Raw genomic sequence first — 13,401 nt, 5'->3', positions numbered from 1 at the left:
TATTCTGTCATATTAAGAAAATCATTATAAAGTGGTCGTTATAAGTTGTGGGTATGATTGTTTGCTCCTCTGATGTTACTACCAATTCGTACATTACATCCAGAAGGTAAATCTATGTTTCCATTGTTGCTCAAGGGTATAGCAGAAACAGTAACATACATTAAAGAGTTTTTGCTTAACCCTGATTTATTGACACCAGTTCCAGATGTTCCAGGCATTGAATTCGAGTTCACCGAAGGTGAATTCCCCACTTCTAGTTTCTTAGAAAGGACGTCCACAAGTTTGAGTAGTTGTTGGACTAACAGGGTTAGGTCGCCAACAGATTTATTTCCTGTAGTTCCTGTGTTCCCTGTAGTTGTTATTCCCAATGGCGAAGCTTCTTCTTGAGAAAATAAAGGTTGGGACATTTTTTCATTTTGCATAAAGAGTACCTAGAACAAGGACATGAACCTGTGGTAGAAGAACATACTAGTTTTTCTCATCAAGAAGTTAAAATGAGTTATATAACTACTTTTTCCATTGATGCCAGTAAAATAAGACATATTTTGAATAAAAATTGGGCATTCTTATTGGAAGATTCCAATATTAGGAAAAAAGTAGGGGATAGTCCACATGTGGTTTATAGGAAGGGGCCTAATCTTAAAGCTTTACTGGAAAGGAAAACCAGTAGGATTTGGACTAATTGGTCTATGAACAAATGTAGCAGGTGCCAACACATTATGACAGGTAGTAGGTTCACCTTAAAAGAAAGAGAATACTATATTAATGGGAAGTTCAACTGTGACACAGCTGGCGTGGTGTATGTTGCATTATGCCAGCTGTGTCTAAGTTATTACATTGGTAAAACAGAAAGAGCCTTTAAACAAAGGATATATGAACACCAGTACCATATTAGTAAGGGGACCACTACTAATGAATTGGCAAGACATGTATTGGAATACCCATTACATTAATTGGAAGAAAAAGAGCTTATATGGCAAACTAAGACCAATGCATATATGTTTCCAAGTCTTAATGAGTATAGCTCTTAAATGGAATGGTGGCCTAATGGTTAAAGTGTTTGCCTTAGAAACACAAGGTGCAGAGTTTGAGTCTCAGAAGGGTTAATTGGCTAAGCTTAAAAATGGCTCGCAAGGGCAGGTAGCCTAGTACTAATCTATGAACCTAAATGTATTCTTAAATTGAAAGCTTAAGATAGGTGAAGTCAATTTAACATTTTTATATATATATAAATTTAGTTTGAATATTTATGGCCAGTTTTAATAGTTTTTGTAATATATATAAAGAATGTTTTTTATATTTCTAGTAAATACATGTATTTAAATTTATTAAAGTTTTTTAGGTAAAGGACTTTTGAATATATAATGTTTTAGGCATTTACAAAATAGTGTAATGTTCTTTTAAATAATTGACAATTAATAGGTAATTAACTTAATTTAGAATTGTATATAAGTACTGTATCTTGAGATAGTGGTTTGTCTGAAGAGGTTCAAGCAGTGGGCTTGTACGAAGGTGCTAACAACAATAAACTGGTTTGGATTTCACAGTAAGTTGTCCTTTTTTGGTTTTAGTTTGTTTCTGATTTAAGTTGGTACATTTGTTTACTGGGAAAGTCTGACTGGATAAGATGTCTCTCAGCGGAGTCACCGGGGGAAGTTCAACAATTATAATAACCCTAAGATTCATATGCAGCATACATATACAACATACATATACAAATATTGATTGAATCTGAGATACAAGTGCAAAATGAAAATACATGTTATATATTTAACTGATGCAATAATATAGTCTAGACATGATACAAAGAATGGCAGTACTGTGATTGCAGGTAGAAAATAATCAAGTTAAGTATGGATATGTTTATTAGGAGTATACTATTAAAACACAAAAATAACACTTCCTTTAGCTACCCTAAGGCATCTATTTCCTAACAAAGGTTTGTGCAAGAGCATGATTCTGATAGGTGTGATTTGAGAAGTTTTTTAAAGATGGAAGTGTCAGTAGTTGTTTATATTTAATGGCAGAGAATTCTGAATTTTGGCTATGCAGTTGAAGTAAAGGGAAACAGCAGCTGCATTGTTAGGTTTGGATATATTTATGAAAGATATGATACCAGGATGCATTACAGACTTTTTTGAAGTCTATCATGTGTATGTTTGCATTTAATTATAGTTCAAGGTGCACTGTGATTGCCATCCAAATTTGAGAACACTTGTTAAGGATGTCACTACAGTAAGACTCAACCTTATCTGCACTTAGGGTACTTAATAAAAGGTTGTAAAGGGCATCCAAGTGCTAAGATCAGTGTCAGCCTATGAAGAACAGCAGCAGAAGGTAAAACAGCTTTTATCAATTGTTAGAAGCTTTGCTCTGCCAAACTTGTAAAAAAAAGTGTATCAGAATGACATATTTAATCACTTTTAAAAGTCCTTAGTTCGGCAGATGGACACTGGCTCTGTCTGCTGTCTGTCTGATTGTGCTAAATGATTTACAGGATTTTAAAGTTGTTGAAAGTAGGTAAAATGCTTTGTACTCCTATACTTTTTTTCTTTATTTTATAGTATATATAGCATATAAAGCTGCATGCACTAAAACATTATGATTGGGTCTCTGATCATACTCAGCTGCCTGTGTCCTCAACATGGATGACATTTGCCTATCAATCTTTGTTTTTTTTTGGGTTTAATTTTTTGGCATCCATGTTTTGACCACACAATAAACAGACTGAGATCAGAGATCTGATCATAATCCTCTGTTTGTCACATATTGTTTGCTTGGATGGCCTTTCACATAAGATCATCACTGACATAACAAAACTTGTTTGATATGTAGGTGCATTGTATGTCCATTACTGTTTGGACACTGGGTTTGACATTAAGATGTTCTGTTTAGAGCATTATTATAGGCCAGCATGCTGCTTTTTTATCATTGCAAAGCCTGTTGTTCCTAATGTACTGACTGGACATAGTACATATGTCTTGAGACATGATGGGATAAATATACTATGCAAACAAAACAGCTGAGTACCAAGAGTTCTGTCCACTATTAGTCCCTAGAGAGACCAGTAATGTTAGTAATATTTGGATTTCAATTATATCATTATAGCTGGACTGCTATTTTAGACAAAGTTTGTTTGGTGAATGCAGTAGTGTTGGTAATTTTGAGTGATATGGCTGGAAAATGCAACAAATGAGCATAAGAACTCATATGAGTTAAAGGACTTGAGTGTTAAGTAGTAGGGCTAGGGAATATTTGATAAAGAAAATGTGGGAAAAGTTAGGAGACTATTATAATGGCGAGAAGTGTGGTCCCTGGGATTATGTGGGTAAGAGAGGTATAAGGCAGGCAACTAATTAGCATCAGGTACAGTAGTCAGTCAGCCACTACATGCATTTTTTCAAAGGCCACCAGCAAATTATCAGATCTAGCAGATACATATTGCAAAGTAGGTATTTGCAAAAATATATATATATATATATATATATATATATATATATATATATATATATATATATATATATATATATATATATACATATCCCAAAATATAGTGGTGCAGTCACCACAGCTGTATTCATAAAATGATTTATTGAAGACTATAAAAGAAGAATGAGTGCTTTCAAATGGCTTCCACCCTTCTTCAGATTCAAAAATATCTGCAGAAACAATGTGTGATGCAATTATCAACCAATAAAAACATATTAAAATTCTAACCAATAAAAATGCTTGAATAGAATACTTAGCCAATTAAAAATTGTCATTTAACCTGTAGTATTATGCATACAGATGAAATGCTCCAACTAAGAACTTATCATTGTTACTTGTCCAAAACATATACAGAATGAATAAATAACTATATATTTCTTATAATAACCTCTAAATAAACAAAAGTAATCATTAAGAATAACAAATATGAAGAACGTTTACAGACCAATCATCAGACTAATACTAGCCAAAAAAAACTAATAAGATAACAGAATTGTAACAAACAATGAACAATGGTAAAAACTAGGGCTAATATGAATAAATATGGCATGAAATGCAAACACAAAATCAAGTAGTTTAAATCCAAGAATAGACCAATGGGGTAGACAGCCAATATCATAACTCAAATTGAGATCTCGACCAATAAAGGACTAGGGTGTGAACAGCCAATCAAGTTGTTTAAATATGTATATGAACCAATAGATACATCCTTGCAGCATCTCCAGAAGGGATTTAATTTGGAGGAACTCTAATCCACTTATTGGCATGGACTTTGATACCATTGAATCACCCGCACATGCAGCACCCTCGGATATGGAACATTTTTTGAAAAGGTACAGGAATTTTGTGAATCTATAATACAAGTTAAAAAGGCTGCAATGGCAATGGCATAACTTTGAAGCCTGCCTACATTATAAAATAATACCAAGGGGCTTAAGGATTCCAGTGATGCCTACGTTTGGTAATCTGTATCCAAATCTGCTGAAAAAATGGCAACAGCTTAATTTAGAAACTAGCTACAATTATTTAAAGCTGATTTTGGAATTTTTTGGTCTGATAGAACAAGGACTAATTAGTGGCATAGAAAAGCAACAGCTGGAGTTTGAAACCAAATATACTGAACCAGCCTATACTGAGAAATTGGATGAGCTCTATATAAACATCTCCAATTTTGACAACAAATTACAGTTGATTAAAAGTAGAAAACTACTAAGGGATTACAATGATTTCAAAAACGGGCATATGTTCTTTGGAACAAGTAAAAATCACCTCCATCACCAACACCAAAGAACTGTAAAAACCAAACGATACTGCTGAAAGGCACAATAATGGAGAGAAATAGACACTGGATTTTAGTGCTTTTATTCCCTTTTATTAAAATCAGAACTTCTTCAGAAATATCCATGAACCCACATTGCAAAATGGATTTTAACTTTAATGGTTTATTGTTGTTGTGACATCATTGGATTTTCCAAGTCACATGATTTTTGAATTTTGTATTTAATTGTGCAGTGTGGAGTTGGTGTTGCTTTTTACTTGTTCTCCGAGTCTACTTGCTGTTTGGCTATGGTTGGAGGTGAATTTTCACAGGACAGTCTAATCAACTTGACTACCCACTCTGTTCTGGGCAATTTTGCTTCTTTAAGTGGGAAAATTACTTTTATTGTAACAGGAGCTATTCGCGAGGGCTTTTCCAATTACTATGACAACCGGAGTGGATCCTCAAGACTATGTGATAACGTTCATTATGTTTCTTTGACTGCAACACAGGCTATGCTAGTTAATCTAGCTAACAATGGTGGTATGGACAACGATACACATAATCAAGTTGGATTTAATTAGAATAATTTAATTGACAATATTTTTATGGAAAATATTAATCCCTTTCAAATGACAGCTAACAACACAACTTCATTGCAAGTAAGTGCCCAAGGTACAGATAATCTTGGGAACGATTATGTCAATTGTAAAAATGCTGGTTTTCATCTTGAGAGATTATCCTTAAAATTTGTTTCTTTGCAACTTTAAGTGTTTTATCTAGAAGAAAATACCCAACAGAATTGTGTGCCACATGGTTTAAGTATTTTTAAGTTTCTGAGCTGTGTCAAGCAGGGTGATGCTCTGTTTCAGGTACTTGCAGGTTTGTTCAATAGTACTGGGCTCACCTTAATGAAAATGTTAGTGCAACACTGAACACTTTTAAAAGTGAAATATAATGGCTGGATGCTTTCATAAAAGCATCAGACTGTTTTCCATCTATTTCAATAATGTATTATGGTATTGCAGCTAAAACTGATAGACACAGGGCATCCATCATTTCCAGGAAACAAGGAAAATTGAAAAGAGACCTTGCAGCTTATGCTGCTAATTCAGCCTATCTGATAAAAACTAACGATACGAAGGTAGGCACACAAGGTGGGCAAATTATACAATTACCCACCAGTACAGTAACAGGGGGTCCTCAAACTGTTCAGGCTAACACAATTAACATTGAGTCAAATACTACTGATAAAAATGTTAGTGAAGCTGTTTTTCCATCTACCTTGGGGACAGTTTCACTTGTTACTACTAATACTTCTAGTCCTTTTTTGATGGACACTTCGGGCAACAGGAAAATACTTAAGTAGTCCAACAATATCCAAACGAAAAACAAAAGAAGAGGGAAGGGCCAGAAGAAGAATTAGACTTTCAGATAGACATTTTGAACTTAAGCAATGTTAATGTATGTGATGATACTATTTCAGTTTTGCAACGTGTTTTTTTTTTTTGTTTCTTCCTTCCAATATTGTGAATGTTTCAAGATTGATTGTGGATTTTAAGTTATATCTTAGAAAATAGAATGTGAAGCAGATTTTTGATGGTATTTCAAAAATTGACAACAGTGATGATTCTTTAAGCTTAAGGAGTATTTTCACTTCTTCCTTAAATCTTACTTTACAGGTTTTTAGTCTATGTGAGGGCCAGTTTAGAAATTTGAGTAAAACTTGTAACAGAAAATGTAATCTTCCCTATATAGAAAAGTTAGCTTTAAAAAGTTTAGCTTCTAACAGAGAGTTACATGTTATGAAAGCTGGCAAGGGGGGGTTCGATTGTAGACATGAATTCTTTTGAAGCCATTTTTGCGATGTTGAATGCCAAGACTTGTTACAAGGTAGTTACACCAGAATTCATTAAATAAAGTTTTTTAAGAGTTGATACCACCTTATTTGATTTATTTAGTGAAGGCAGTTTAGATTATCAAGCTTATTGCTGTTTACAGGTGGAATATCCAAAATTAGCTGTACTGTTCAGTATCCTGAAGGTACACAAAGACAAAATACATGCCCCATTTCATCCAATTTTGTCAGCAGCTGGTTCTAAAACTGAACCCATCTCCATATAGTTGGATAATATTCTTAATCCACTTGTCCAAAAATCACAGTTCTATCTACGTGATTTATGGCATTTACTAGAACTTTTAAATGAAATTGAAGTTGTAGACTCACCATATGTTTTTGCATAACTAGATGTCACTTCATTATATACCTGTATAGACCAAGACACAGGTTTAGATTTTCTTAGAGAATATTTAAGTTTGTGCACCAGTATAGACAACTCCAAAATTAACACCATATGTGTTTTAATGGAGTTGGTACTAGAAAATATTTTTTTTTCAAGTTTGAGAATGGATTGTTTCAGCAAATCTCAGGAATAGCAATGGGCTCTAGAGTAGCACCCTCTTTTGCTAATTTAGTTATGACAATGTGGGAGCATAAATATCTTGTTGGACATCCATTTGCTGAAAACATGTTGTATAGGCGTTACATAGATGATCTTGTTTTTCCTTGGAAAGGTGGTTATTTTACTTTCCTTTCCTTTGTGTGTTACCTGAATAATACTACCAAGTTTCTTAAGTTCACTATTGGTAGTTTTGCTGAACAAATTGACATTTTAGATGTACATCTGAGTTTTGATAGTTCAAATTTGAGGTTTATAAGTCATATTTACAGGAAGTCTATGTTTGTAAATCAGTATTTACACAAAGACAGTTTACATTCCAGTCATATGAAAATAGATGTGGTCAAAGGTCAGTTCATTAGGCTTAGCCATTTGACCAGTGAACAAATTGTGTTTAGTGAAAAAGTCATCTGAGCTTTGATTGTTCTAATTTGAGGTTTATAAGTCATATTCACAGGAATTCTATGTTTGTAAATCAGTATTTACACAAGGACAGTTTACATCCCAGTCATATGAAAAGGGATGTGGTCAAAGGTCAGTTCATTAGGCTTAGCACTTTGACCAGTGAACAAATTGTGTTTAGTGAAAAATTCATCAAACTTAGCATTTTTTTTGTACAGAGGGGATATGATCAAAGATGGTTAAAAAGAATTGCTGATGAAGTTAAGGTTTTGAGAAATGGCCAGCAAGGCCAATTTTATCTACACAAGAGGTAGATTGTGGTATTTTTGAACAACATTTGTGTGAAGATAATTTGATTGTTAATGAATATAGGTTGGCCTTTCCCATTCCTATTATCGATGAAATGGGATTGATCAGGGCTATCATTTCAGATAATTGGAAAGTCGTAATTGGAAACCCTGATTTCGTCAAAGTCTTGAGTAAAAACAAAACTACTTATAAAAAAGTTGTCAGTATGAAGATAATTCTAGAGAGTAAAACATGTACGGAGTTGCAAGTGAGGTCATCTAAAATGGGTACTTATTCATGTGGGAACTATAGGCAGTGCAGGCTTGTCATAAATTCTTCATCTGTTGAATTTAGACATGTCTATATGACTATTTGGTCCAGGGATTTTTGTACATGTGATACAAGCAACATAGTTTACTCAGCATTTTGTAATTCCTGTAATAATTTATATGTGAGCAAAATGATTAGATATTTACATAAAAGGATATACAAACATGTTTTGGCCATTAAGAAAAGGGATTCTTCTAATGCGTTAGCTCGTCATGCCATGTTGTATAATAATTTCAAAAAAATTTCCTTTTTTGTTTTGGAAAAGGTTAATGCTGACATTTTTTGTGGTGACTATAAAACCTTATTGGAATGTAGAGAAAGCTTATGGCAGAGCAGGTAAATAGCTGATCAAGTACCTGGTCTCTATGAGACCATAAATATCAAGTGTTTTCTACAACTGTTTAGGTTATAGCTAAATTTTGTATTAAGTATTTAGATAATTTCAGAAAATGTATTTACATTTTTGTACTTTTTACCTAAAGGTTCTAAAGTTCATATATAACTAATTTGCAAAATGGATTTTACCTTTAATGGTTTATTGCTGTTGTGACATCATTGGAATTTCCAAGTCACATGATTTTTGAATTTTGTTTCTAACTGTGCAGTGTGGGTTCATGGATATTTCTGAAGAAGTTCTGATTTTAATAAAAGGGAATGAAAGCGCTAAAATCTAGTGTCCGTTTGTCTCCATTATTGTGGTTTTCAGCAGTATTGTTTGGCTATTATAGATGTTCTTTTGGCCCAAAATGAAGCCAAAAGAGAAACCTCACACTGACAATACATCTAATACTCCCCAACAATTGTTGAAAGACACATCTGACACAAAAGTAGCCAATGACCATATGAACATGAATGACACAATGCCAAGTGAATCATTGGCCACCAAAAACTTAGCTGATAGAAGAAAAGAGACCTCAGCCCCTTTGTTGTTTTTTCCAGCTCTACCCATTTTATTAAAACAACCAGTGATAGACAATCAGGGTTGATCGGTCAGTAGAGACTGGAAGAGGAGGAAGATATCATGAGACAGATGACTACTGATATGTCAGGAATAGTTGAAGAAGCTCTCATTGTTAATCTGAGCTCTAAGATTCTAACTGCCTCTCAAGAGAATGTGTTGAAGGATTAACATTCATACCAGCTATGCCCTCCAAATTGAATGAAGTGATTATTGATCTACAGCTCTTTTGTAGGAATGTAATACTGAAAATCTATGTTTGATAATACTGGATATTTACCAACTACAACTTTAAAGAAACCCAGTGACTTTGTGCCACAGAACAACCATATAGCTGACACATTTCTGGCTGTATGTAAGGTAGAGATAGCTAAAGAATTGAATACTCCTCACCATCATGTCATCAATTTGAACCATAAAGTGAGGCAAGGCCTTAAGGAATTGCAACTTTGTGAAGATATTGTTATCAGTTCAGCTGACAAAGGTGGAGCCATAGTTGTTTTAGATAAGAATTTTTATAAGACTAAGATGGTATATGATGAAACTACTTATGAGAAGATCAACATGTTACAAGTCAATAAAATGATTAACTCAGTGAGAAATATTCTTCTTGAATTGTTATCCTGTCGAAGGATTAACCAAGATTTACATGATTTCTTCTAAGTAATGACTCCAAAAATCCTCATCATCAAGGGACTACCAAAAATACATAAAGACGTGGTATCTCCACTGCTATGTCCCATAATAGCAGGCAGTGGCAGCTAGTGACATTAAATCAAAGGGGGCTGCAGAAGACAGCTGAATGAGTGGGGCCAATGAGAAGGGGTGTGGCCAACTAGAAAGGGGAGGAGCTATACTCAAAACCACAAAACCTGGAACTTTAAATATGTTGCCATGGGCGCCAAACCATCATTATGAGAGTCCAATCAAGACAAAATGAAGTGTAGAAAAAAAATAGTTCAATGCATTGGCTGTATGACAGCTTACTTAATATCTAGATGGAAACAAAAAGGTTGCAAGGCATAAAAAAAATACTTTTTAAATACATTACTGGAATGCCAGTCAAAGTCAAGTAAAAGAAAAACAAGCAGCACTCAACTCAAACAACTTCTCCTTGCACTGTAGTCCTAATTATAATTTATATTCAGCTTTATAAAAGTACCAAGTAACATGCTGAAAGTAGCAATCTCTGTGATACCCCCACTTGTAAAAATGTTTCTTATCCAAAAAAGACCTGCTGCCTGACAACAACTATCTACTTGTTTCATGGGGAAAACATGATCAAACTAAAAAATGAACAGCAAACAAGAGACAAGCTCAAGATAAATTGCTTGAAGGATTACTGCACAGGTTATGGACCACATGTGATAGATTGGCATTCTGTTTAGTTTACGGGTAAAGCCTGCAAAGATGACTGCGAGTCTTCAACAAAGGTAATGAGTTTCTTAAAATACTGTAATCCTGTCCTTTATTACAATTGCTGTCATATGCATTTCAATACCCAAGGCTTATATGTTACCTAGTTATGTAAGTATTCTCTGCATGGCAACAACAAAAAGGCTTTCAATGTTGGCAATTCTTTAACAGTATGCTTATTAAAACTTACTTGCATCTTACAATCTCAGGCAAGCTTACCTGATGGTCATTAAAGCATTGCTACTTAAACACAGAGTAATGGGCAATTTCTGAATAATAAGAAGCATAAATCAACAGTATAAAAATATGACAGAAAGCCTGAACATTCTGGAAAATCAAGCAAGGACAGATCAAAAGCCACTGTAGTACTTGTCTACCTTGGATGGTGGGATACTCTGCACACTTACAGTGCATAACTGCTCCTTGCCTTGCTTGGATGCATCCAGAGTCACTACATGGGGGGGGGGGGCTGACTGTGATAGCCCTGACATATTTGCCATACCTTTCAACCTCAGAGTAAGAAATATGGACAAAGCCATACATAGAAGTGGGACAAAGATCCAAAAATAAGGACAATATTTAAATATTGCTCTTATAAACTTTCTAATAGAATAGTAGGTCTTGCATTAGTATGAATTTTCTGAAGGTTATGAAATCTGAAACTCAAATGTCTGTCATTATTTTCTAACTTCAATCTTTAATGATTTCCATCTAATTTGCAAAACCACAATTCTATGAAAAATGGACCAAAAATGTGATGCAAAAATATAAAGTAGCGACACAATACAGCTGGAAACCTGTCAAAGAAAGGACACTTTCATATTAGTACTGTTAACTTGAGCAGTTGACAAAATAAATTAATTTACATGCATTTCTGAAATAAAAGTAATCTATAACTCTGATTATTATAGTTATTTATCAATTATAAACCCTCCATGTTTTCTTCCAAAACTGCCATTTTGTGGAGGGATTATTAGAGGGAGAGCAATATTTTGAGCCAAAATCGGGGACAGTTGAGAGATTTTGATATGCCCAATTCTATAAAGCAATTAATTTGCATGTACCTCTCAACCTGTTAACACAGGAAATCTGGCCAAGGCCAAATATATTGGGGGAACATACAAACAGTACTAAATATTGCTCTTGTATAAACTTAGATGATAGAATAACAGATCTTGCTTTAGCATGCATTTTTCTGAAGGTTATGAAGTCTGAAACTCAATGTCTGTCATTATTTAGTGACTTAATTCCTAAATGATTTGCCAGAAAACCACAAATTTTATGAGGAACAAACCGAAAATAAGAAGCAAAAATCTATTCATTCTGCAAAACTCTGGACAATTGAGAGGTATAGTTCAGCTGGCGCTGTCTGAGTTTGCCACCCTTCCCCCTCACAAAATCATGGTCAAATGGAGCCTCCCACCTGCAGCCATTCCAATGTCCCATTACTTGGCTATTTCACACCATTTACCATAAACACTGTAATGTGCATACTGCTTTACTTCTACAATGATTTGGATTTAATTTGAAAGTTTTATTTTGCATTTTACAGCACAAACACTAAGACATCTGCTAAACAATGCAATGCAGTCTCACAATGAAAACAGATTTAGCATTAAAAGTTCTCTGCCCTTGAAACTCACATTCATTGAAACAGCATTGAAATCCACATTCAAAGAAAATACATTTGGCTAGTATAAAGATTAACTTTGGTCTATTTTCAAATGATAGGCCCCTTGCACAGAAGTCATACATGTGTTGTGTGATACACCTTTCTGACTGTATTAAATTATATTCCTTGTATAATAGAGTACAGTTGTTAGAGGGTGTTTTAAATTTATTGTTTTGAATATTTTTTCCAGTAAACAATGAAACAAAATGCATGCACCAATAATGACAAAACTACCCAATTGAGAACATTTCCATCAGAAAAGTCTACTCAAACTTCTACAATCTTCCAGTATCAGTAAGTATACACAATCTCTGCAGACGTAAAAGTCATCTATAAAATTCCATATTGAAGAGATCTGTAACTAATGAAGAGGTTGCTGCTAGCAAACAACTTTATATTTCATTGTTTCATCTACAAATAAAGTGCCTGTATCTTCGCCAAAGAGGACATACTCAGTACGGCAGCTCCCACTCCCTGTGGGAGTAGAACCCACAGCCTTCTGCATCAAAAGCAAGTACACTACCTCTTGTGCTATTAACAATACAAGCAAATGTAGCATAAGCAGCACTAAACTTCTGTTCCCCTGCAGCTCTCCGCTCCTTGTAAAATCTACTTGACACTCAACTGTATCTCTCGACTTCACAGCACAAGAAATCTGGAAAAAGCCAAAATTTATTGGGAAGGGACAAAAGCCCAAAAACCAGGGACACATTTTAAACTTTGCTTGCATAATCTTAGAAAGTTGCTAATATAAAATGCTGTGTTACCACCACACATTTCACTGCCAAGTCCTGAAGCCAGGACCCTGTGAAAAACAATCAGAGCAACATACCACTATGCCAAATCAGCTGTTTTATGAAAAAGAGGAAGACTGAAACTTAAATGGCTACCCTTTAGTGAATTCAGTTCTCACCATAGCTGTCAACCTCTTAGCACAAAACACCTGGACAAAGCCAATAATGGGGGAATACAGTCCCAAAAATAGGGGCAAATTTCAAATATTCATCTTATAAACTTAGAAAATTGCTAGAATAAAAGGTTTTGTGTTACTATGCACTTTCTGAAGAATATGAAGTCTGAAATTCAAATGCATGTCAATTTTATTTAATAGTTGTTGACCAGGAAAGTC

The sequence above is a fragment of the Protopterus annectens genome, chromosome 8.part1 (assembly GCF_019279795.1).
Source record: "Protopterus annectens isolate FY-2018-M chromosome 8.part1, PAN1.0, whole genome shotgun sequence".
Classification (NCBI taxonomy): domain Eukaryota; kingdom Metazoa; phylum Chordata; order Ceratodontiformes; family Protopteridae; genus Protopterus; species Protopterus annectens.
This window is presented reverse-complemented; position numbering follows the sequence as displayed.